The 25,403-nt window shown below is 36.1% G+C and overlaps 1 protein-coding gene across 8 annotated transcripts in view; it reads right to left on the reverse strand.

Moving 5' to 3' along the window:
* Nucleotides 1–25,403, reverse strand: part of DENND4A (DENN domain containing 4A) — a 122,362-nt gene that overhangs the window by 88,694 nt on the left and 8,265 nt on the right. For 6 of the 8 annotated variants that reach the window (XM_070796916.1, XM_070796913.1, XM_070796909.1 and 3 more), the window contains exon 2: nt 7,191–7,267. The exons of 1 other annotated variant lie outside the window; for it this stretch is intronic. The gene's annotated coding sequence lies outside the window, so the exon portion shown is untranslated. Of the gene's footprint in view, nt 1–7,190; nt 7,268–8,746; nt 8,877–25,403 lie in introns of those variants that run through there. One more of the 8 variants, XM_070796910.1, reaches the window with a different exon arrangement.

Here is a 25,403-nt window from a genome sequence, read left to right on the forward strand (position 1 = left end):
TTATTTGCAAAATTCAAACTTAAATTGAAGAAAGTAGGGAAAACCACTAGACCATTCAGGTATGATCTAAATCAAATCCCTTAGAATTATACATTGGAAGGAACAAAGAGATTCAAGGGATTAGATCTGATAGACAGAGTGCCTGAAGAACTATGGATGGAGGTTAGTGACACTGTACAGGAGGCTGTGATCAAGACCATCCCCACTAAAAAGAAATGCAAAAAGGCAAAATGGTTGTCTGAGGAGGCCTTACAAATAGCTGAGAAAAGAAGAGAAGCTAAAGGCAGAGGAGAAAAGGAAAGATATACCCATTTGAATGCAGAGTTCCAAAGAATAGCAAGGAGAGATAAGAAAGCCTCCCTCAGCGATCAATGCAAAAAAATAGAGGAAAACAACAGAATGGGAAACTAGAGATCTCTTCAAGAAAATCAGAGATACCAAGGGGACATTTCATGCAAAGATGGACACAATAAAGGATAGAAATGATATGGACCTAACAGAAGCAGAAGATATTAAGAAAAGGTGGCAAGAATACACAGAAGAACTGTACAAAAAAGATCTTAATGACCCAGATAACCATGATGGTGTGATCACTCTCCTAGAGCCAGACATCCTGGAATGCGAAGTCAAGTGAGCCTTAGGAAGAACCACTATGAACAAAGCTAGTAGAGGTGCTGGCATTCCAGTTGAGCTATTTCAAATCCTAAAAGATGATGCTGTTAAAGTGCTGCACTCAATATGCCAGCAAATTTGGAAAACTTAGCAGTGGCCACGGGACTGAAAAAGGTGAGTTTTCATCCTAATCCCAAAGAAAGGCAATGCCAAAGAATGCTCAAACTACCACACAATTGCACTGATCTCACACACTAGCAAAGTAATGCTCAAAATTCTCCAGGCCTTCAAAAGTACATGAACCATGAACGTCCAGATGTTCAAGTTGGATTTAGAAAAGGCAGAGGAACGAGAGATCGAATTGCCAGCATACACTGGATTATTGAAAAAGCAAGAGAGTTCCAGAAAAACATCTATCTCTGCTTTACTGACTATGCCAAAGCCTTTGACTGTGTGGATCACAACACACTGTGGAAAATTCTGAAAGAGATGGGAATACCAGACCACCTGACCTGCCTCCTAAGAAATCTGTATGCAGGTCAGGAAGCAACAGTTAGAACTGGACATGGGACAACAGACTGGTTCCAAATCGAGATAGGAGTACGTCAAGGCTGCTTTGTCACTCTGCTTATTTAACTTATATGCAGAGTATATCATGCAAAATGCCAGGCTGGATGAAGCATAACCTGGAGTCAAGATTGCCGGGAGAATTATCAATAACCTCAGATATGCAGATGACACCACCCTTATTGGAGAAAGCAAAGAACTAAAGAGCCTCTTGATGAAAGTGAAAGAGGAGAGTGAAAAAGTTGGCTTAAAACTCAACATTCAGAAAACTAAGATCATGGCATCTGGTCCCATCACTTCATGGCAAATAAACAGTGACAGACTTTAATTTTGGGGGCTCCACAATCACTGCAGATGGTGACTGCAGCCATGAAATTAAAAGACACTTGCTCCTTGGAAGAAAAGCTATGACCAACCTAGACAGCGTATTAAAAAGCAGATATTACTTTGCCACCAAAGGTCCATCTAATCAAAGCTATGGTTTTTCCAGGAGTCATGTATGGATGTGAGAGCTGGACTATAAAGAATGCTGAGCACAGAAGAACTGATGCTTTTGAACTGTGGTGTTGGAGAAGACTCTTGAGAGTCCCTTGGATTCCTATGAGATTCAACCAGTCCATTGTAAAGGAAATCAGTCCTGAATATTCATTGGAAGGACTGATTGCTGAAGCTGAAACTCCAATACTTTGGCCACCTGATGCAAAGAACTGACTCATTTGAAAAGATCCTGATGCTGGAAAAGATTGAAGGCAGGAGGAGAAGGGGATGACAGAGGATCAGACGGTTGGATGGCATCACCAACCTGATGGACATGAGTTTGAGCATGTACCAGGAATTGGTGATAGACAGGGAGGCATGGCATGCTGCAGTCCATGGGGTCGCAAAGAGTCAGACATGACTGAGTGACTGAACTGAACTGAAAAATATTAAATCCTCAGAAATTCTCTGATATACGTACCTGATTTATTTTGCTTTTATCCACAATTTCCCAAGTCTATTTGAACAATGAACCCTATTTTCCAACTTAAACACTAGGAGAAAGTAAATAATCTTTTTTGTATACTATAAAATACCTAAGGGCAACAAATTTTCACATATTTGTGTATAAGTTATTACCACTTTCATCATAATCCCAAAACTCATTTAATTTTTTATATGGCTAATGTCAGGGTTTTCAGTATTCATGTCACATATTTTAGAATTTATATCCATTGCTCAAATGTTCTCTGTAAATATTCTCACCATTTGCTTAGATAACATGCCTAAAGAAGGATCAAATGCCCCTACTTGTTTTATTTAGGTATATATGGCTCTTGTGTAGCAATTTCCTAACATGTAAGATTTCTATACAAAAGAGCTTAAACTTTCAGAAGTCTCTCCCAGACTGACAGTAAAGAGAAAGTAATAACCTGTTCTCCTGACAAAACTCTGTTAAACACTACTACAGGTGTTCACCTGCCTATTACAGGTGTTGACAAAAAAAAAAAGCCAACAACACACACAGCTCTCCATTTTTTTTAAGGTAGGAAAACAAAAACAGTTTTTTAAAGCACTTTTGTATTAAACTTTTTTCATTAGTCTTTGAAAATAATTCTTTAATGGCTATATTTTAATAAGCATAACATTATTGACCTGTTTCCTTACTGTTGATCATTTACTGTATCTACTTATTTTGCTAATATTTTAAAATGCTAAGATAAATAACTTTGAACATAAACCTCTGGCTACAACTCTTATCATTTCTTCAGGATAAATTTATTAAAGTAGAATTTGGGGTCAAATAGACATATACACTTACAGCTTCTATAAGTGTTCATTTGCTTTTATGTGGGCATGAATTTTAAATTAAAAGCTCTTGATAGGCACGAGTCTTAAAGAGTACCTTAGTAGAGCACTTTCCTTTCATCATAATGAAGAGATTAAATATTCTTTTTCCTAAACTCTAACTTCACATTGTTTAAACTAAAGTATACAGTTACTATTACATACTATAAAGTTTTATGTCTTGCTATGCAGAAAGAAGGGAAAGAGAACGGAAACAGCACTATGATGAAAACATATATATATATTTAGTAGGTTCTTCTGCAAGCTACTACCTTAGCCATTGGAAATAAACAGCTATTATACTATTAAGCAGATATTTGGGAAAAATTGTATGAAAATCTTGTTTTTGTTACATCTTCCTGGCTCACAAATTTTAATAATTTGATTTGACTCACAACTGAATATGGTAAATAACTACTAAAAGGGAACAAGTCAAAAGTTCTTCATCAACACATATAAGAGTCATCAGTAAGTTCCCTTGTGGTCTGGAGGCTAAGACTTGGAGCTCCCAATGCGAGGGCCTCGGTTTATTTAGTCCCTGCTTGGAGAGCGGAATCCCACACACTGCAGCTAAAGGATTTGCACGCCACAACGAACAGCAAAGATCCAGATGTCACATTTAGGAACTGGTGCAGCTCAATAATTTTTTTTTTTTTTTTAATAGAGCAATCAATTTTAAAGTGATAAAATCCTCTTTTATTAACAGAATAGTTAATTATATATCACTTCAGTTATCTTGCCTTTTATTCCATTTATTCATTTAGGTGTGGAGAGTGGTAAGGAAAGTAGGCAAAATATTTGAAGGCATTCTCTAATGACAAAGTATATAATAAAGTCAAGAGCATCGCTGGCAACATCCCATATGACTTCTAGATCTCAATGTTCTTTAATTTGCTCAAGAAGAGTTTATAATACTGAAAATCCACCTCTACTTTTTATTTCAAATCAACTGTTTATAAAGTAAGTTTGAGGTTTAGAAACTAGGGTTTAGATACTGTTACAAATTACAAGGCAAAGAAAATAATGAAAATCTTTAACTCAGGGTAGTTATTTCCTAACAGTTTCAATAAATCATGAAACTTCCATTGGAATGTGAAATTTACAATCCTCATAGAAAATAATAAACATACATTAAGACAAAATGCCTTATGTTGGTAAGAGCCAACAAAAGTTACTTGGAAAGAACATTTAAGGAAAGCATTCGTAGTCATGTTCAAAACTTGGACTCTCAGTGTAGAACATCAGAGCAAAACCCCTAAACAATTAGGAGGTAAATTTTTCTTTTTTATTGTTTTTGGAGGTAAACTTTTTATTTTGGAAACTGGGGGCCACGCAAAATAAGTATTTGATCCAATAGTTCTCCACGTAATCACAGTAATGTAAACCCATGAAACAACTTTACTAAAACTCGAGTAACAATATCACATAATTAAAGTTATTGTTTTAATTCTTCTTTGTTCAACATGATACAGATAACTTAAAGAATTAGTTCATAATATGTTTACAGACATCTTTTTTAAATTTCACATCCCTACTTGGTGTGTTTAATTTCAAATTACATCTATTTTCTTTGAGATTAGAAAACAAGAAGGATGTGCTCTCTATTCCTAAAAGGTTCATGAGAACAAAATTGAGAAATCATTACAAGAAAGCTCTTGCCCATTTAGCAACTAATGGAGACTGACTTGCTTTTCTCCCTTTCAATCTCTGCCCAATCAATTCAGATTCTTTTTTATTTCTACTGTCACTCCATTATGTCAAGTAGTAAAGCATTTGCTATCTAGGCTAACTCTAAGGACAAGAAAAGGCAAGAGTGGAAATCAGAGGCAACATTTTAAAGATATATGAAAAACAAAAATATGAGAACATAAATTTTGCAAAATTACAGACTTACTGAGTTGGTAAAAGGAGCAAAGTCTTTCAGATAGGGCCTCATATAGACATAAACTCAAGATTATACATGAAAATGGCTGATAACACAATGGACCAGCTCAACGGCCTCTCACTCCAGTTCACTTAAATGAGCTGGAAGAAATTTTATTTTTAAAAAAGATAAATTTTTTTAAAAAATGTTTAAATTTTTCGTATTTTTCAAATTAAAAATTTTTTTTAAAAATTAAGAAAAAACACTGTAATTTCACAGTTAAAAGCCTAACCAAGCTCATCTTTTCTTACATTATCAAAACTGGAGACTCTCATTCCCATCTTTTTCTAAACTTCATCTCTCATTGTTCTTCCAGCCAAGGTAATCTATCTACTGTCCTGCAAGTACACCTTTGCTCTTTTCCTTTGATGATACTCTATTACCTTTTTCTAGTTAATATACGTTCATCTTATTTTTCAAAACAATTTAAACATATGTGGATTTTCATTTAAACTTTATGAATTGTACAAAACAGACAAAAAAGAAATTCAATAATTCCATTCACAATAATAAATCTGGTTTATATTTAACTAAGTTTCCTAGTTTTCTTTTGAGCATGGAAACATCTTTCTAATCTTTATCTCCCTCTTGGTCACTAAATCGCATCTGACTCTTTGCAACCTTATGGACTATAGCCCAGCAGGCTTCTCTGTCCATGGGATTTCCCAGGCAAGAATACTGGAGTGGGTTGCCATGTCCTTCTTCATGGAATCTTCCCCAATCAGAGACTGAACCCATGTCTCCTGCATTGCAGGTGGATTCTTTACCTGCTGAGCCATCCGGAAGCCCTCATGCACAGTTATAATACAGAAGTATTTTTATTTTACTTATTTAATAAGTATTAGTTGGCTATAATCTTCATAATTATATTAAATGACCACATAATACTCCATTAAATAGAAATAGACACTATAATCAGTACCCAATACTTCCTCTCCCTGCTAGTGCCCAAAGTATGGTAGGCAGGTGCTTAAAAAAATTTAAGTGAATAAATAGTTCACTTACAAACTTCCTCAAGTATATAAACTTCCTAAATGTAATGTCTTTTTTCTATTATCCACAATCAATTTTCTGAACCTCGATTACCTTAAATACTATAGCTATTGAATGTAGGATAAACACAGATAAACTAGATTTGAGTCTAACTTATCAGGGACTTGGGCAAAAGTAAAAATTTATTGAATTGATTCATTCATCCAATGAATTTTTTATAAATAGTTTTTAAAATCTAACACTATTCTAAATGTTGATAACAGTGTTGATGAAAGCTAGCGTATGCCTTCTTGCTTAGCTTTATCTTTCCATATCTATTCTTTTATTCCACTTCTAGTCATCTTTTCTCCTACCACATTTCCAGATTTCAGTGGCCTGCCTTCACCCTGCCCGAAGTTTTTCTACCAGTTTCTCCCTAAGGCCCCAAGGAGAGAAGTGACTGCTACTTTGTTTTCCCTTTCCCCCAGCTCCCTGAAAACTGGCACAAGCTGCTTAGAATGCTTAGGCATTCTAGGGAGATTTTGAAAGGAAAAAAAAATCTTATTTGTATACCATAATTAACAGGTTTACTTTTTAAAAAAAAAGGTTTAACCCACCCAAGCCAACTGACTTTTAAAAGTAAATTTTAGTAACAAAAAGTGTCGGAGTATGTGGGGCAAAGTTCTTAAGCAAGGGGGGAGTTTACAAGGGGGGAGCTTATTTGTCTTCTAGACTACTTTGAAACCACTTCCCCTCTCAATACCTATTCCCAAGAAAACACCAATAGTAAAAAAAAAAAACCACAATATGTAATTTGGCAGCTCCCTTTTGAAAGATTACCAATACTTAATTTATATTAAAAAAAAAAGTTAGGATAAGGATAATAGACATTTAAAGGGGAAGAGATCTTTTCATTAGTGATAGTCTTAATCCTTACTTTAGAGCCAAAGAAACTGAAGCACAAAAGGTAGCTTACTTAAGGATACCTAGTTAGTGGTAGAGCCTGGGCAAGCACTCACGTCCCTTCATCTAGAATTCTTTACACTTGGAGATGCTATTTCTAAGATGTTTCTAATAAACAGTGTTGAATTAATACTGACCCAGGGCACACCTGAAACATCTTTTTTTAACAAGTTATTTCATGTCACTTGTTACTTAAAATCATTACCTGGTGAATATAGGCCAAATTCTTGTTAAGAGATCTGATAAATTAACATTTCACTGTGTTTATATAGCAAACAGTTAATAAAAATAAATATAAATGTAAAAAAAACAAAAACAAACTACTTACACATTACTGAAAGTCTCTCTGAAAATGATGCCAGATCTCAATTTGTGAATTCTGCAAGCCTCAGAGTTTGAGGAATACTGTATTAAAAAGAGTAAGAATTGAGCTCAAATTAATTCCAATCAAGTATTTTCCCCTAAGATGCCTGTGTATATTTAAAAGTTCTGTTAATAACAATAATTTGCAAACAAAAAGATTGCATGTATTGTTTTCATATGGTTAAGCAATTTTCATATACCAGCTCTTTCAGAAAACACATTTCAGTCAAGAACAACACTTAAAAAATAGATAAAGGGGACAAAGAGAGAAAACAAAACAAAAAAATAAGGGCACAAAAGAATAAATGTGTACAGAAACAAGAAGAAAGAAAAACATGTCAATTTCTGAGACATTATGTATAGTATCTCATTCCTAGAAGAAAAATATAGGCATGAGCACAAGAGGAAGAAACCACAGTTTTAACTAATACTGAATATCTAATAATAACAGGGAAATAGCAGCAGCAGCAGACACCAGACTGACCTAACTTCGTGGATCTTTGGTGTCTGTCTGGGAAATGGGAGAGATGTGGGGAAAGGGCTAAAATCAATTCAAGTGATTAAAGTGTCTTAGGATGGAAAAGTGGATAAAAAGAATGAATGCAAAATAACATTAAGTACAATCTTGCTACATTTTGGACTGCTAAAAATGATCGAGATAGATATTTATGTTTGAAAAAGTAGGACGCCACTCCACCTCAGATTCACTGAGTATCTTCAGTTAGTAAATATAGAGTGGTGGCTCAGATGGTAAAGAATCCGCCTGCAATGCAGGAGACCTGGGTTTGATCCCTGGATTGGAAAGATCCCCTGGAGGAGGGCATGGCAACCCACTCCAGTATTCCTGCCTGGAGAATCCCCATGGACAGAGGAGCCTGGCGGGCTACATCCAAGGGGTTGCAAAGAGTCAGACACGACTGAGAGGCTAAGTACACATCTATTTTTCAAATAATTCTAAAATCAAAACCAATACAATTTTGTAAAGTAATTAGCCTCTAATTGAAATAAATTAAAAAAAGAAAAATCCAGTAATGATAAAAAATAAATAAAATCTTATCGTGGACAGGCAGCAAAGAAACAATGTAAATACAGATCTGCTGAAACAATTTTTAAATTCAGCATCAGATTATCACAAAAATGTTCTAGCTGAAATACTCAATGTATATGAAAAATACTGGAAAAATCTGAAAACTGCACCTATTTTATTGGTAGAATATCAGGCTTGTTTGACGCAATTATAAATTATGAATGTAGTATATAATCAATTCCAAACAAATTTTCTGCACACTGAGTTTCCTTATATAGTAAGAACATTTTATGACAATGACTTCCAAGTACGTATGCTCCACTAAATATTTGTTAGTAAAAAAACAAAGCATTTTCTTTAATATTGAAATTTTCAGATTAATTTACAGCAGCATTCACAATATGAAATGTTTCCTCTTTGACAGAAGAAATTTCTAAAACTGTTACTTTGATTCCATGAACTGTATGAAAAAACGGACCCATTATTAGAATTACCTGGTTTCCCATTACACAGAAAGTGAGACTGATGTGAAACTGGCATCATTTAAGTGTTTACAAAGTTCTTCTGTTAATGGAGACAACACATCACCACTATTGCTTCACTTTCTGTACATGCATAAGAAAACTTGCAACAAAAAACGCATAAAATCTATTTAGTAAAGCATCCTTTGAAGTAAATGGAAAGTCATGCTCCTCAAAGTGCTTCCAGCAGCTACATATGTTCAATTATCTTTCAGTACATACTTCTTTAAATTGCTGTTATTTTTAATTGAACTTTTCATTCTGAAATAATTTTACATTTACATTCAGTTGAAAAAAAACAATGGAGATCTGGTATAATTTTTACCCAGTTTCTCCCAATGGCAAAATCTTAAAAAATCATAGTATAATCATAGTGGGGATACTGAATGATGCAATTCTATCTTATTCTGATATTCCCAATTTTACTTGTATTCGTGTGTGTATATATGTGTATTTAGTTCTACACAATTTTATTAAATGTGCAGCTTCATGTACGTATCACCCAACTCAAGATACAGAACAGTTCCATCCCAAGGATCCTTAGTGTTGCCCTTTTATAAGTATGCCCACTTCCCTCCTGCCCTCCCCACACTGTCCATATATCTGTGGAGTGGTATATTTTTACCAGAGAGCATACAGGGCCAATGAAAGGAAAAGAAAGTCTCTAAAGCAATAACCCCTTACAAAATAGGTGGAGAAACAAACCAGAGAAAAAAGCATATACATGTGCAAAGACTTACTGGTCACATTTACTCAGCCGTCTGGAACATTACATTTGAATATAATTATGCAAGCATAAATGCACAGGCATATACATACACGCAAAGATAGAAACAGAGAGTGATCATCTACTAAGTCACAGTGACAGTCAATCTCCTTGATACTGAGGTAAATTTTCCTATCATGAATAAAATCCAGACTAGAATCAAGTGCACAAATAATGCTACAGAATGACTGGGGCCTCCCAGGTGGCTCAGTGGTAAAGAATCTGCCTGCTAATACAGGAGACATGGGTTCAATTCCTGAGTCAGGAAGATACTCTGGAGGAGGACATGCCAACCCACTGCAGTATCCTAGCCTGGAGGATCCGATAGACAGAGGACCCTGGTGGGCTACAGTCCACAGGGTCACAAAAAGTCAGACACCATTGATCAACTGAGCACCTGAGCATGAGAATGCACAGAACGACTGCAACGGGGATTCCTAGATGTATAAGAAAATGTTTTAAAAAAGAGTTTTTACTGTGTTCAGGGGTAAACCTGCCACCCCCCCCACACCCGACCAGAAATTAGATTTGAACTAAAGTAGCAGGGACTTCCTCAGTGATCCAGTGGTGAAGACTTTCTGCTCCCCATGCAGGCGGCACAGGTTTGATTCCTGGTTGGGAAACTTAAGATCTCACATTTCATGTGGCATAGCCACACACACACACACACACACACACGACTGTAAAACTAATGTTTAAAAATAAAGTAGTTGGTATTCCCTTGAGAGTATAAATCTGGTGTGGAAAGAAGAAGAACAGACTGGAAATAACTGAGGGTTAATATGCAGATACCTCTTGTCTCTCCAGACAGACTATAAACAATTCAAAGGCAGAAACTCTGTCTTTTATTTCTTTTGATTCCTCACATAAATTATAGGAGTTATAAATACATGGTAGGTATATAAATATTTATTAAATGAATGAGGTAAGCACAGTAGAGGAAAAATGTGAAGAATAAGACACCACAGAATCATAGGATTTTAGAGCGAGGAGGGTACTTTCAATCCTTTTTATAAATGAAGAAATGGAGGCATAAACGTTAAACAGCTTGCCTAAAGACCATATACATCAGTTTATAACTCAACTCCCATGGCTTTAAAATTGGAGTTCTTCTATTCCATATTTCAATTAAAGAATGACAGAGAAGAAAGTAATTCCTGGGGGAGCCCTGTATATTAATTCATGAATGTGAGCTTTGATGAACCAAAAAAGTTAATAGGTAAGTGAGAGAAGTTAAACTAGATGGGTGGGGTAAGAAATAGAATGAATGACCAAGAATCAGGGAAAAGTGTAAAATAGAAAATGAAAGAAGATAAAGAGATATGGCAAGAAAAGTAACAAAAAAGATGAGTAAAAAAAAAAGTGCAGAAATGGGAAGGAGAAAAGTGAGAAATGGTTAAAGAGGTATGAAGAGATGGTATCTGGGGAATTTTTAATACTATTTATATGTTCAAGAATTTTTAAAAATATTTATTTATTTTTGGCTGCATCAGGTCTTAGCTGTTGGCACACAGGATCTTCATGTGGGCTTCTCTCTTGTGATGTGCAGGGTTCTGTAGTTGCAGCTTGTGGGCTTAGCTGCCACACAGCATGTGGGATCTTAGTTCCCCAACCAGGGATCCAACCTACGTCCTCTGCATTGACAGGTGGATTCTTATCCACTGAACCACTAGGGGAGTCCCAAACGTATTTCTTAAATAAGCTTGACGACCATCTCAGGAAACTAAAGTAGGATATTAGGAAAATAATAAGGAATAATGAAGAACCAACTACAAACACTGGGTATTAAAAATAATAAATTTTAAATCAGGTTTAATAATGAAATAAATATAAATACAGTTGAATATTATATTTGATACAATAGAAAAAAATCAATATACTTGAAAGTGAAATCAGTGAACAGATGATGAGAATAAGATATTAAGAAGGCATAAAGCAATTAAAAATATATATTATAAAAGTTTAAAAATATGGAAGTTTTAAAGAATAAGAGGAACTAAACAATAAGAAAATGAATCAACCAATTAAAAAATGGGCAAAAGACCTGAACAGACACTTCACTAAAGACAACATACACGTGGCAAGTAAGCATCTGAAAAGATATTCAACATCATATGTCATTAGGAAAATGCAAAGTAAAATAACAATAAAAAATCACCACACTCCTATTAAAATGGCCAAAATCTAGGACACTGACAACACCAAATGATGGCAAGAATGTGGGGCAGCAGAAACTCACTCACCACTGGTGAAAATTGAAGATAAATCATATAGTCACTCTGGGGAACAGTTTGGCAATTTCTTACCAAACTAAGCATACTCTTCCCATATGATCTAGCAACCACACTTGGTACTTACCCAAATGAGTTGAAAACGTGTAAACTCAAAAACCTGTCTGTGATGTGTACAGCAGCTTTATTTGTAACTGCCACAGTTGAAAGGAACTAAAATGTCTTTCAGCAGGTGAATGGATTAATTAACTAGTACATCCAGACAATGGAATATTTTTCAGTGCTAAAATGAAATGAGCTATCAAACCATGAAAAGACATGGAAGAACCTTATCTTCATATTACTAAGTGAAAAAAGCCAATCTAAAAAGGCTATGTGCTATGTAATTTCAACTATATGACATCCTGGAAAAGACAAAACTATGACAGTAAAACTTTTTACAGAACAGTAAAAAGATCACCAGCTGCCAGCAAGTTAGGAAGAAAGGATAAACAGCCTGAGCACAGAGGATTTTAAGGCAGTGAAACTATCCTGTATGATATATAACGGCACATACATGTCATTATACATTTGTTAAAACGCACGGAATGTACAACACAAAGAGTGAACCCTACTGATAATGATGTGTCAGCTTAGGTTCATGGGTTATAACAAATGCATTGCTCTGGTGTGGTATGCTGATAGCGGGAAAAGCTGTATTTGTTGGTGGAAGGTGTACATAGACACTCTACAATTTCTTCTCAATTTTGCTGTGTCTAAAACTATTTTTTTTAACTATTTTAAAAAATAAAGTATAATTAAAGGGAAAAAATAAAAGAATTAGTTGTGAAGAGTTAGTTGTGAACATATATGGAGGCTAGGAAAAACAGAGTTGATCTCTAAATAATAGGACTTTCAGAAGGTGAGAAAGAAACAGAAATGAAGAATAATGAGAAATAATGACCAATAATTTCCAAAAATTAAAGATATGTCAGCTTGATATATAATAAAAAATACCTAGACCCTTTTTTAAAGAAATCTTAGAACATCTCAAAGAGAAAATTCTAAAAATTCCCCCCCTAAAAGTAGCTCACCTACAAGAAAAAAAAAATTACAGGTTTCTAATTATTGATAGTAATAATGTATGTAAATGGAATATTTTAATGTAATATTTTTAATTAAAATTAAAATTTAATTTAATTTAAAAAATTAAAATTAAAATTTTACTCTTAATATTTGTTAAATTTTCATTTAAAAAATGAAATTGAATATATAACTAAGTGAAAGTGTGTCTGTCACTCAGTCTTGTCTAACTTTGTGACTCCGTATAACTAAACTATTAAACACAAGGATGAAATAAAGACATTCTTAGGAATATAAGTAAGTACTCAGATGGTTTACCATGAAAACTGCTAAACAAAAAAAAATCAAAATATTGGTCCAAATGTTATAAATCTAGGCGGCTCCATAAGATATGGCAAGAAAGAGTGAGTAAACAACTTAAAGGGGACTTCCCTGGCAATCTAGTGCTTAAGACTCAGTGCTCCCAATGCAGAGCGTGCTGGTTTGATCCCCGGTCTGGGAAGATTCCATGTGCCTCATGGTATGAAAAAAAACAAAACCCAAAACTTAAAAGGTCCACTCTTGTTAAACAATGGAAGTGGGTAGGAAAAGGAGAAAAAAAATATACCATAATAATCTTGAATATTAAAAGACTTGAGAATGTTAACATGATGGGGACAGAGAGGAGGGCCTACTAAAATACATGCCTTATTTAGGGGTGAAGATACATATAATCAATGTTTAAAAATTTGACAAATATAAACATAGAACAGGATTTAGTGACTGAACACCACCACCAAATATAAATAAGAATATAAGTAAAGGGTAACCACTAGAATAAAAATAGAAAACATAATTTTCAAACTGGCACCAAAAAAATTATTTATCCTCAAAAATTGGAAAAGAGAAAGAAAAGAAATTAGGGTAAATAGAAAACACAGAGTAAAATGGTAGGAGTAATTCCTGATGTAATAGAACGAGTTTAGCATACTAAAAATCTCTGAGAAAGCACACTTAGAGGTAACATGCCAATCTTCTTACTGATCCTTGAATAAATCAGGTGTGTTCCAGCCTCAGGACCCTTTTATCCTTCCTGCTTTCTCTGCCTGGAATAGTCTTCCCAGATGCCAGCTGGTCGAATCTGTGTCTCCTGCACTGGGAGGTGGATTCTTTACCAATGAGCCAACAGAGAAGCCCAGGATGGCATGCTAAGTAAACATGTTAAAGTAGATATCTGTGGGGGAAAGGGAATGGGAGCGAAGATGGAGGATAAAGGAAGATAAAATTAAAACAGGACCCCACACAGTCAAGGACGAAAGAGTACCATGTAGTCAGAAATACGATTAAATCAATTCTCTATAACTGAGGCTTCCTCGCCACACTTCCTCCCAAAGAGATATTTAGCCACTGGTTTCAGCAAAACTTGGGTGGTTCTGGTGGCTCAGATGGTAAAGAACCTGCCTGCAATGCAGGAACCTGGGTTCCAACCCTGGGTTGGGAAGATCCCCTGGAGAAGGGAATGACAACCCACTCCAGTATTCGTGCCTGAAGAATGCGATGGAGAGAGGAGCCTGATGGGCTATAGTCCACAGGGTCACAAAAAGTCAGACACAACTGAGCGACTGACACTTTCAGTCTTTTTTTCCTAGCAAAACTCAAATCATTGTGACCCTGAGAAGACCCACTTCAGTAAAGTGTTAGTAAGAAGAAAGCCCAACTAGAATGAGCTGAGTAGAGAATGGAGAGTGAGGAAGTATATATAAACCTTTGCAGGAGTTTTGATATAGAGGGAAGCAGGAAAGTGGAGTGGTAATTTCAGAAGACATGGAACCAACCACAGACTTTTCTAAAGAAATGAACAAAATTAAGGGGGTATGCCGAGAGCATATCCAGCAGAGACGGGAAAAGGAGATGAAGAAGAAAAAAATAAGTGTAAAAGCCTTGAGAAAGTATGAGAGGATAGGGTCCAAAACAGAGGATCTAATCACAGAGACAAGGATTTCTCCACAAAAACAAGCTTCCCATACAAATGTTTAACAATGATTCTTCTGAATATGTGGGCTCTGGCAATGTGGGTTCTTAACTTTTTTTTGGATAATGTACCTCTTTGAGAATCTGATTAGTGCTATGAATCTTCTCTGTCTTAAACTACACATACTTATTTAGATAGATATTCAGATAGAACTTTACATACAACTTTAAGGGGGTCACTGAGCCATGCTCCCCAAGCTAATCCATGCACAAGTCTGTTTCAGGTGGGTTTTATTCACTTTTAATTTTTAATTAAAGCATAATGTACATATAGAAAACTAGAACTGCAGGAAAGTGAACACAACAGTACCATTATATATACCTTTAAGAAACAGAACAGTACCAGAAACTGGAAGTCCTGAATCCCCCTTCAGTCCTCCCAAAAAGAACCACTATTTTGACTTCTAGCACTGAATTATTTTTGTCTGTTTCTGAATTTTATATAAATGGAAGGTGGAAGGATTCACACAGGATGTATTCTTTTGGTCCAGTTTTTTTCACTCTACACTGTTTCTGATATTCAGTCATACTCATATATGTAGCAGTTTGTTCACTTTCATTTCTGTATAGTTTTTCATTGAGAATATCATAATTTTATGTATCCATTCCACTGTTAACAGACATCTGGATTATTTCCAAAGGTAGGCTATTACAAATAATTACAAAGCCATGTACAAATTATTTTCCAAATATACCTACAAATAAAGGTGGTAGGATACATTTATCCTGTATCCTTTGGTACATAATGACAGTGTTCCAAAGGGACTGTACTAACACCTTATATTTGATGAGTAAGATGGCTGAGAAATAAAAACTTGCTTTTTCTGCAAGCAGAAACATTTCTCTGATCTCTCTAAAATAGTCAGTTCAGTTGCTCAGTTGTGTCCGACTCTTTGCAACCTCATGGACTGCAGCATGCCAGGCCTCCCTGTCCATCACCAACTCCCGGAGCTTGCTCAAACTCATGTCCATCGAGTGGGTGATGCCATCCAACCATCTCATCCTCTGTCATCCCCTTCTCCTCCTGCCTTCAATCTTTCCCAGCATCAGGGTCTTTTCAAATGAGTCAGTTCTTTGTAGCAGGTGGCCAAAGTATTGGAACTTCAGTTTCAGCATCAGTTCTTTCAATGAGTATTCAGGACTGATTTCCTTTAGGATTGACTGGTTGGATCTCCATGCAGTCCAAGGGACTCTCAAGAGTCTTCTCCAACACCACAGTTCAAAAGCATCAATTCTTCAGCACTCAGCCTTCTTTATAGCCCAGCTCTCAATCTATACATGACTACTGGAAAAACCATAACTTTGACTAGATGGACTTTGTTGGCAAAGTAGTATCTCTGCTTTTTAATACGCTGTCTAGGTTGGTCATAGCTTTTCTTCCAAGGAGCAAGTGTCTTTTAATTTCATGGCTGCAGTCACCATCTGCAGTGATTGTGGAGCCCCCAAAATTAAAGTCTCTCACTGTTTTCATTGTTTCCTCATTCATTCGCCATGAAGTGATGCATGAAGTTAACATTACTTGCTAGCATGTGAGATGAGTACAACTGTGTGCTAAGTTTGAATGTTCTTTCATATTGCCTTTCTTTGGGACTGGAATGAAAACTCACCTTTTCCAGTCCTGTGGCCACTGCTGAGTTTCCCAAATTTGCTGGCATATTGAGTGCAGCACTTTAACAGCATCATCTTTTAGGATTTGAAATAGCTCAATTGGAATGTCAGCACCTCCACTAGCTTTGTTTGTAGTGATGCTTCCTAAAGCCCACTTGTCTTTGCATTCCAGGATGTCTGGCTCTAGGTGAGTGACCACACCATTGTGATTATCTGGGTCATTAAGATCTTTTTTGCATAGTTCTTCTGTTTATTCTTGCCACCTTTTCTTAATATCTTCTGCTTCTGTTAGGTCCATACCATTTCTGTCCTTTATTGTGTCCATCTTTGCATGAAATTTTCCCTTGGTATCTCTAATTTTCTTGAAGAGATCTCTAGTCGTTCCCATTCTGTTGTTTTCCTCTATTTCTTTGCATTGATTACTGAGGAAGGATTTTTATCTCTCCTTGCTAGTCTTTGGAACTCTGCATTCAAATGGGTATCTTTCCTTTTCTCCTTTGCTTTTAGCTTCTCTTCTCAGTTTTTTGTAAGGTCTCCTCAGACAGCCATTTTGCTTTTTTGTATTTCTTTTTCTTGGGGATGGTCTTGATCACTGCCTCCTGTACAGTGTCACAAACCTCTGTCCATAGTTCTTCAGGCACTCTATCAGATCTAATCTCTTGAATCTCTTTGTTCCTTCCAATGTATAATTCTAAAGGATTTGATTTAGGTCATATCCAGATGGTCTAGTGGTTTTCCCTATTTTCCTCAATTTTAGTCTGAATTTAGCAATACTGGCTTGGTCAAAATGTTTGCTTGGGGTTTTCCATAACATGTTATAGAAAAAAACCCAAAAGAACTTTTGGCTTACTCAACATAAGTTTATTGTAGTTTTGTTTCAATTAAGTCATTGCTATACCAACACTATAAAAAGAGCAGCTAAGTGCTCTGGAGTTAGTTTGGAGAAGTTCAAATCCTACCTCTAATGTTAGTTTATCATACAAGCAAATGAACATGTGCTTAGGGTATGGCAAAAAAAGTTTAATTGAGTAATTTTACTTAAATACGAGGTATCATCATTTTAAGAAATCAAAACTTTGCTGATATTGCTTATCTATATGTTTTGGAATTGATTTTGTTCTGAATTATAGAAGTAGCATCACAGTCACTTCAAGGCTTGATGATGTAAAGGTTTAGAGACAGGAAATTATGATGGATGCTCTTCATCATTCAACTAATAAATACTACCAAGTGTTTATTGAAAAGGACATGTGTCAGTTCTATTTTTGACCATCCAGCATAAGAACTCCTTTACTATATTAAAAGAATCTGCCACTGTGTGTCTTAGAAGCCCTAGAGTCAACCATGAAAGCCAAGACCACCAGATAACTTGTTTCCCTATTCAGGGACCAGGTATATAGACTGGACGATTAGATGCTTTCACGCAGAATGTGAATATAGAGCTAAAATTGGAGAGTTTAAAAGTCATTCTTAGGGCAGTGACATACAGTATCCAGTGGTGGTGTTCCAACAATGGCACCCAATATCCTGTGGAGGGGTCAATGGTGTCTTAAACAGGAAAAGAACATTTCCGTGGCATAACTTTGGCCACAGTCCAGCCTTGAGGTTGGTTAGTTGGTTTCCTATTTGTTCTCAGAGTCTGGTTCTCCAGTCTTTCAGTCACTTCTGTAAGCTAACTAATATCCTTCCAATAAATTCTTTTTAACCAAAGTTGATTTCGGTAGTTGGCAAACAAGAACCCCCAAATGGTAATCTTACCAAATGCCAGGCTCTGTACCAGGCACTGGGAACACAAAGACAAATAATTTATGGCCCTGCCTTACAGGAGCTTGAGAAGGCAGACAAACAAACAGACGATTACTGTAAGTGACAAGTCTCTCACAGAAGTCATCACAGAAAGTACAAGGACACATAGTTTAGGCTTTAAGAGTCAGAAAAGAGTTATCTAAATTGTGAAATATGAGTAGGGTAATAGGAGAGAGAAGAGTATTCCAAACAAAAGGAGCAACAAGAGTCGTATTGCCTTTTCTTTGCTCATCACTTCCTTCGAAGGATACAAGTGACAAAAGGCGAACTGAAGAATTTGTGGAAGGCGATGAGAAACAGTTACAATTTGTGATCTGGGTGACAGGTCACAAACTTTTGAGCTTGCTACAGGAAAGTAAACTTTATACTCAAAACACACACACGCACCATTTCTGCTTTCGCCACAACTATCTTTTCTCTCTTTTTCACCTGTATCAGTCACTTCTCAGAACAGTCAACTATGGACCTGTGAATTTGGTTCTTTTTTTTTTTTTGGTTGGTTGGTTGTCTGTGATAGGCGTGGTATAGGAGTCATGAATGAGTGGATAAAGGAATTGAAAAGAGAAGTAAACGTGTTAACCAACTGATCAGTGTAATGAAGCAAAAAGTGTCCTGCCAACTGCTCACACTACTTTTGCTTAAAGGTAGGTACAAACACCACAGGAGAAAAACAGCTGATGTAAAATATTTTATAAAAATATTGTGTGTATGCTTTTTCCTTTAAAATTACAAAATTTCAGTGCTGACATAGGTCATTCTCAGAGCTTTGTCTTTTAAAATTATACTAGGCTTGGGCTATGCATTGTTTTCACTGTTCACTTTTATAAAAACTGTGATCTTCATAAGTTTTATAAGCCCTCGCATTTCAGTCATCCACTGCATAAAGTTCTATGCTTGAAGAGGAAAAAAAAATCACTATGTAAGTCAACTAATCAACCAACCACTCTTAAAAAAATTTGATAAAAGAGGCTGAAAGCAAATGATCAGTAAAAGCTCATTTCCAAAAGTGACATTACAATACAAATTCAGAATTTTATTATTCTAAAAATCTACAATCCTCCTTTTAAAAAAGAAGTATTTACTATCAAGTGAAGGCTTAAAGTTCAACATTCAGAAGACTAAGACCATGGCATCTCATCCCATCACTTCATGGGAAATAGATGGGGAAACAGTGGAAACAGTGTCAGACTTTATTTTTTTGGGCTCCAAAATCACTGCAGATGGTGACTGTAGCCATGAGATTAAAAGACGCTGACTCCTTGGAAGGAAAGTTATGATCAACCTAGATAGCATATTCAAAAGCAGAGACATTCCTTTGCCAACAAAGGTCCGTCTAGTCAAGGCTATGGTTTTTCCAGTGCTCATGTATGGATGTGAGAGTTGGACTGTGAAGAAAGCTGAGCACCGAAGAACTGATGCTTTTGAACTGTGGTGTTGGAGAAGACTCTTGAGAGTCCCTTGGACTGCAAGGAGATCCAACCAGTCCATTCTAAAGGAGATCAGCCCTGGGTGTTCTTTGGAGGGAATGATGCTAAAGCTAAAACTCCAGTACTTTGGCCACCTCATGCAAAGAGTTGACTCATTGGAAAAGACTCTGATGCTGGGAGGGATTGGGGGCAGGAGGAGAAGAGGACGACAGAGGATGAGATGGCTGGACGGCATCACTGACTTGATGGACATGAGCTTGAGTGAACTCCGGGAGTTGGTGATGGACGGGGAGGCCTGGGGTGCTGCGATTCACGGGGTTGCAAAGAGTCGGACACGACTGAGTGACTGAACTGAACTGAAGGATAGATATGAAAAAATAAGTTTTCATTTCAGCTGCATTAAACTGAATGCTGTAAAATTCACTTCAGCTATACCAAACTCCATACCACCTTTGTAAATTCAGTTTTTCCTGTTCAGACGGCCAGCTCCTGTGTAATATGTGAGACCTGCTCTTTCAAGCCTTTCCTAATCCTGCTCCCCAGGAGAGACTATCATTCTCTTACACTTCAAGACCATCCTGTACATATCTGTATTATAATTATCACATTAATACTATCATTGTTTCTTTGAACATCTACTCTTCTCAACTAGATTAGAAATTGAGAGAAGGCAGGCAACATTACATCTCTATCTCTGTAATCATCTGTTTTAGCACAGTCCCTGAAAAAGGACAGGCAGTCAGTAAACGCTTGTTGAATAGAAAATGACACACTGTGTTAATAAAAATATTAATATAAGACTATTTGTGTTCAGGAAATAGCATGATTCAAACTTCAAATTCTGTATGCAGAAACTAAAAACATCAGTTCCACTGGTTCCTATTTTGAAACGGGGAGATATTTTGATAGCTTTCACAATATGGATTGGGATGAAATAACTTTTAAGTTCTTTTCTACTACATAAAGCTAATGAGTTGTCTCTTTTTTATTTCAAAAAAACCTTAATTTTATTTCACATTATTTACTATTCCTTTGCAATCACCACGTTTGGGGATATCCATGAACCTACATCCCTCTTCCCTGAGAGTTGTATGCCCTGCATTTACTCCTCTACTATAAAAATGAGGACTGAAATGTTCTCTGAAATCTTGGTTTCATCAGCCACAGCTGATTGGACCAGACACAGACATCTGCCTCAAACTGGACTTTTTCCCAGGGTTTAGAATGGGATCACAGAACCATGAGTGAATATACGAATTTAAGAGTTAGAGGACTCGCTCAGCCATGCGCAGTGGTAAAAGACAACATGCAGAGACAGAAAAATGAAGCAGACAAGCTGGGGGAAGCAGAAGAGATCATGCTGCCCCAGGGTGGGAAGAAAATAGCTTTCTAAGTTACTGGTGAGTTTCCAATTTCTGAGTCCCCTCCCCCTCACAAAAGCCTGGCTGTAATATTAATACTTAATACTTCTACCTTGAAAGTACTGTGAAAGCCCTAGTATCCTTCCCATCAGCACTAATTTCCTTTTCAAAGTAAATTAGTTTGAATTTGGTTTCTAATATTTACAAAGAAAAGAAATTTTCTTTTAAAACCTCGAAAAAGCAGAGGTCAAGCAGAAATACCAAAATGACAGTTAACCACAGGAGGAAAAAAAAAAACACAACTTTGTTAAAAATGGCTGTTACATTGGTATCTTCAGGCATTTCTCAGCATAAGAAAATGAAGAATATTCACCAACCACAACAGGCTCAAACAACAACCTATAAATCCAACTTTAGCACAGTGGTCAGTATGAAGAAAATTCTATTTCAAAGTTCAGGGAAAAAAAAAAAGATTAAGAGGGAGTATCTTAGAGCTTATTAGAACAAATTATTTTATAAAGAGAAATAATACCACTTACTACAATTCTGACCAAAAAGGGGATGGGAATATGTCTGGTGATGATAATAGCCAGTCCTATCTAACAAACCTAAGTATCAGTATACCGTTTTCCCCATCCATCTATAATGCTCAGTGGTAGAAGACAGTGATCTTAAAAAATAATAAAAAAGGAAGTAGAACAGTCAGGAGCACAATCATTATACGCCATTAACTTCTAAAAAAAAAAACTAATATTTTTCTTTGAAATTAGTTTATCAGTAAGAAGATTCCTTTAGCAACTCAGATTAAAAAAAAAAATGAGTTTGTTTAGAAACAATTTTCAAAGGGATAATGAAGGAGTGAGAAGACATATGTATACCTGTGGCTGATTCATGTTGATGTATGGCAGAAGCCAACATAATATTGTAAAGCAATTATCCTCCAAATTAAAAAAGAGGAAACAAAAAAGAATGAATAGTGGTAACTTCTACTGTTCAAAACAAATATTTATAAGAAAAACTGACTAGTTTCACATAATCAAGATTTAGCAAGATGGGGAAAATCTACAGACATATAGAAAGTTCAGAGATAAAAAGAAACCAAAACCACCAGTACTTCTATCAAATCTGTCAAGATTACATAGACAGTTCTGGGTATTGAGAAGAAAATGAGACATTAGAGTAAAAGAAAAGCTTATGAAAAATTAAACAGTGAGTGCCATAAAAAAGATTTTAAGTAAACAAGTCCCAATTGTTTACAATAATGGAAGCAGGAAGAGGTATTGATCATTTTTAATGACTTATACTGCTTCCAGACTGTACTTACTGACATTTGATTATGATTGTCCAATATTCTGAGAATTGAAGTCTAGTAATGAAGGAATACTCTGCACGTTTGACTCTGAAGTGGGAATTTTTCCAATTTCCCCATTCTGCCCTGTTGTTCAATCTTTCTCTGCAACATACTTCAGTTTAACTCCCAAATTAAGAAAAAGCACAGTATCAGCAGAGCTACCACGCTCACACCTTAATCCATAATAGGAGAGGCTGGTTAATGCTACAGAACAGACTATATGAAGATTAAGTGTAAAATAATTATTAATAAGTTTTAAAAAAGTGTGCTGGAATTTAAATAACTAATGAAATAGAACAATTACGAAATGCTGATTATCATTAATGCCAATTTAAAATCTGTGACAGAACACCAAATGCTAGAGCTAACAGAAAGACTAATGGTCAGCTTGCCAAAACGTTCTCAAAAGCTAGGAATTTATCTTTCATTTTAAAAACCAGGATTACATGGTTTGTTCATTCATTCGATAATTCTAGGATAGTGGGGGGACTTGAATACATAAATTAAAACATCTGAAGAACAGCAATGACTACAACAGATTATTTAGTGAACACTGAACAAGCGCCAGGCACTGTTCTAAATGCTTTACCTGCAGCAGCAAATTTAAGTTTCACAACAATCTTATGAATAATTACCCTCACTTTACAAAAGGAAAGAAACTGAGGTACAGACACGTAATAGGTAGTCAAATAGCAAAGCCAGGTTTTAATCTGAAACAGTTTGGGTCTAGATCAACTACTTTATACTGCCTCTCCAATACTAAAATAATTCATTCATTAAATTCTTAACTGAGTGTCTTCTCTGTGCAAGAAGCTGTTATATTTGCTTGAGATATAACACAGTTACTAACAGATTATTTCAGAAGGAACTTGATAATCTAGACAAGAGTATGGGCCTGACAACCCACAGAATGGGAGAAAATATTTGCAAACAAAGCAACCAACAAGGTATTAATCTCCAAAATACACAAGCAGCTCATCCAGCTCTATGTAAAAAAAAAAAAAAAAAAAGGGCAGAAGATCTAAATAGACATTTCTCCAAAGACAACATTCAGATGGCCAAAAAGCACATGAAAAAAAAAAATGCTCTACATACCTAATTACCAGAGAAATGCAAATCAAAACTACAAGGAAGTATCACCACACATCAGTCAGAATGGTCATCATCAAAAAGTTTACAAATAATAAATGCTGAAGAGGGTAGAGTGAAAAGGGAGCCCTCCTATACTGTTGGGACTATAAATTTGTCCAGCCACTATCAAGAACGGTATGGAGATTCCCTAAGAAACTAAAAATAGAACTACCATATGATCCAGTAATCCTGCTCCTGGGCATACACCTGAAGGAAAGTCTAATTTGAAAAGATACATAACTCAAAGTTCATAGCAACACTATTTACAATAGCCAAGACATGCAAGTAACCTAAATGTCCATCAGCAGATGAATGGATCAAGATGTGATACTTACATAACAAGAGAATATTACTCAGCCATAAAAAAGAATGAAATAATGCCATTTGCAGCAACATGGATGGACCTTGAGATGACTGTACTAAGCGAAGTCAGAGAAAGAAATATCATACGATATTACTTATATGTGGACTCAAGAACGATAGAAATAAACTTATTTGCAAAACAAAGTCACAGATATAGAAAACAAACTTATGGTTACCAAGAAGGAAAGGGGGAAAGGGATAAATCGGGAGATTGGGAGTGACATACACATACTACTATAAACAAAATAACTAACAAGGACCTACTGTATACATAGGGAACTCGACACCTATACAGGAAAAGAATCTTAAAAAGAGTGGCTATATGTATAAGTGATTTACTTTGCTCTACAGAGGAAACTAACACAAGATTATAAATCAATTATATACCAATAAAATTTTTTTTAAAAAGAGCATGGGTCTGAGAAGGCTTTCCAGAAGTAAAGCCTACTCTGAGTTTTAAAAGATTCAGAGGAGTTACACAGGCAAAAAGAAAAGGGAAGAAGAAAATGAAGTCATTCCAAGCAGAAGGACTAATAAGCAATGGGAATCAATTCAGAAATAGCATGTACATTCAAGGAATCTTCAAAAGGCAGTTTTATACAGCTGAGTGGAAAATGGAAAGCAGAAATTTAAAGAGTTAAGATTAGAGCTGCTGCTGCTGCTAAGTCACATCAATAGTGTCCGACTCTGGGCAACCCCATGGACAGCAGCCCACCAGGCTCCCCCGTCCTTGGGATTCTCCAGGCAAGAACACTGGAGTGGGCTGCCATTTCCTTCTCCAATGCATGAAAGTGAAAATTGAAAGTGAAGTCGCTCAGTCGTGTCTGACTCTTAGCAACCCCATGGACTGCAGCCTACCAGGCTCCTCCATCCACGGGATTTTCCAGGCAAGAGTACTGGAGTGGGCTGCCATTGCCTTCTCTGGTAAGAACCAGTCTCAAATCATGATGAGACTTGATGACCTGCTAAACAGTTCAACCTTTATTCAGTTGACAATCGGATGTTAAAAAAGAATTTTCTAACTGTGTTTTAGATCTACTAGTCTGGCAATTCTGACATGAATTTCACAGAGATAAAACCAAAGACAGGAAAACCAGTGAGAAGGTAAAGAAGCGTTCCTAATAAGGCAGTGGTTAGAACAGGAATACTAGGGCAATGATTGATTGAAAAAATATTTAGGTGGTAAAATCAGCAGAATGCATAGTACATGAATGGATGCAACAAGAGAAAGGAGAAACATGAAAGACTCTCAAGTTTCTTGGATGATGAAGTCAATAGTCAAGACGTTTCTGAAAAACAACAGATCAAAGAAAAACTTTAGACAGGTAAATAAGTACAGTTTGGACAAATGGAGTTTGAAGTGAAGATACATAAGCAGTTAGCTAAGAATCTCTGATGCTTTGGAACAATATTAATACTGGAAAACCACAGGGATAACGTGGCTTGCTTACTGTAAAGGCTAAGAGCAGCTGACTAACCCTGGGACCACCACTTCTTTGGGACAGGCAGAGGAA

Source organism: Bos indicus, chromosome 10, assembly GCF_029378745.1.
Source record: "Bos indicus isolate NIAB-ARS_2022 breed Sahiwal x Tharparkar chromosome 10, NIAB-ARS_B.indTharparkar_mat_pri_1.0, whole genome shotgun sequence".
Classification (NCBI taxonomy): Eukaryota; Metazoa; Chordata; class Mammalia; order Artiodactyla; family Bovidae; genus Bos; species Bos indicus.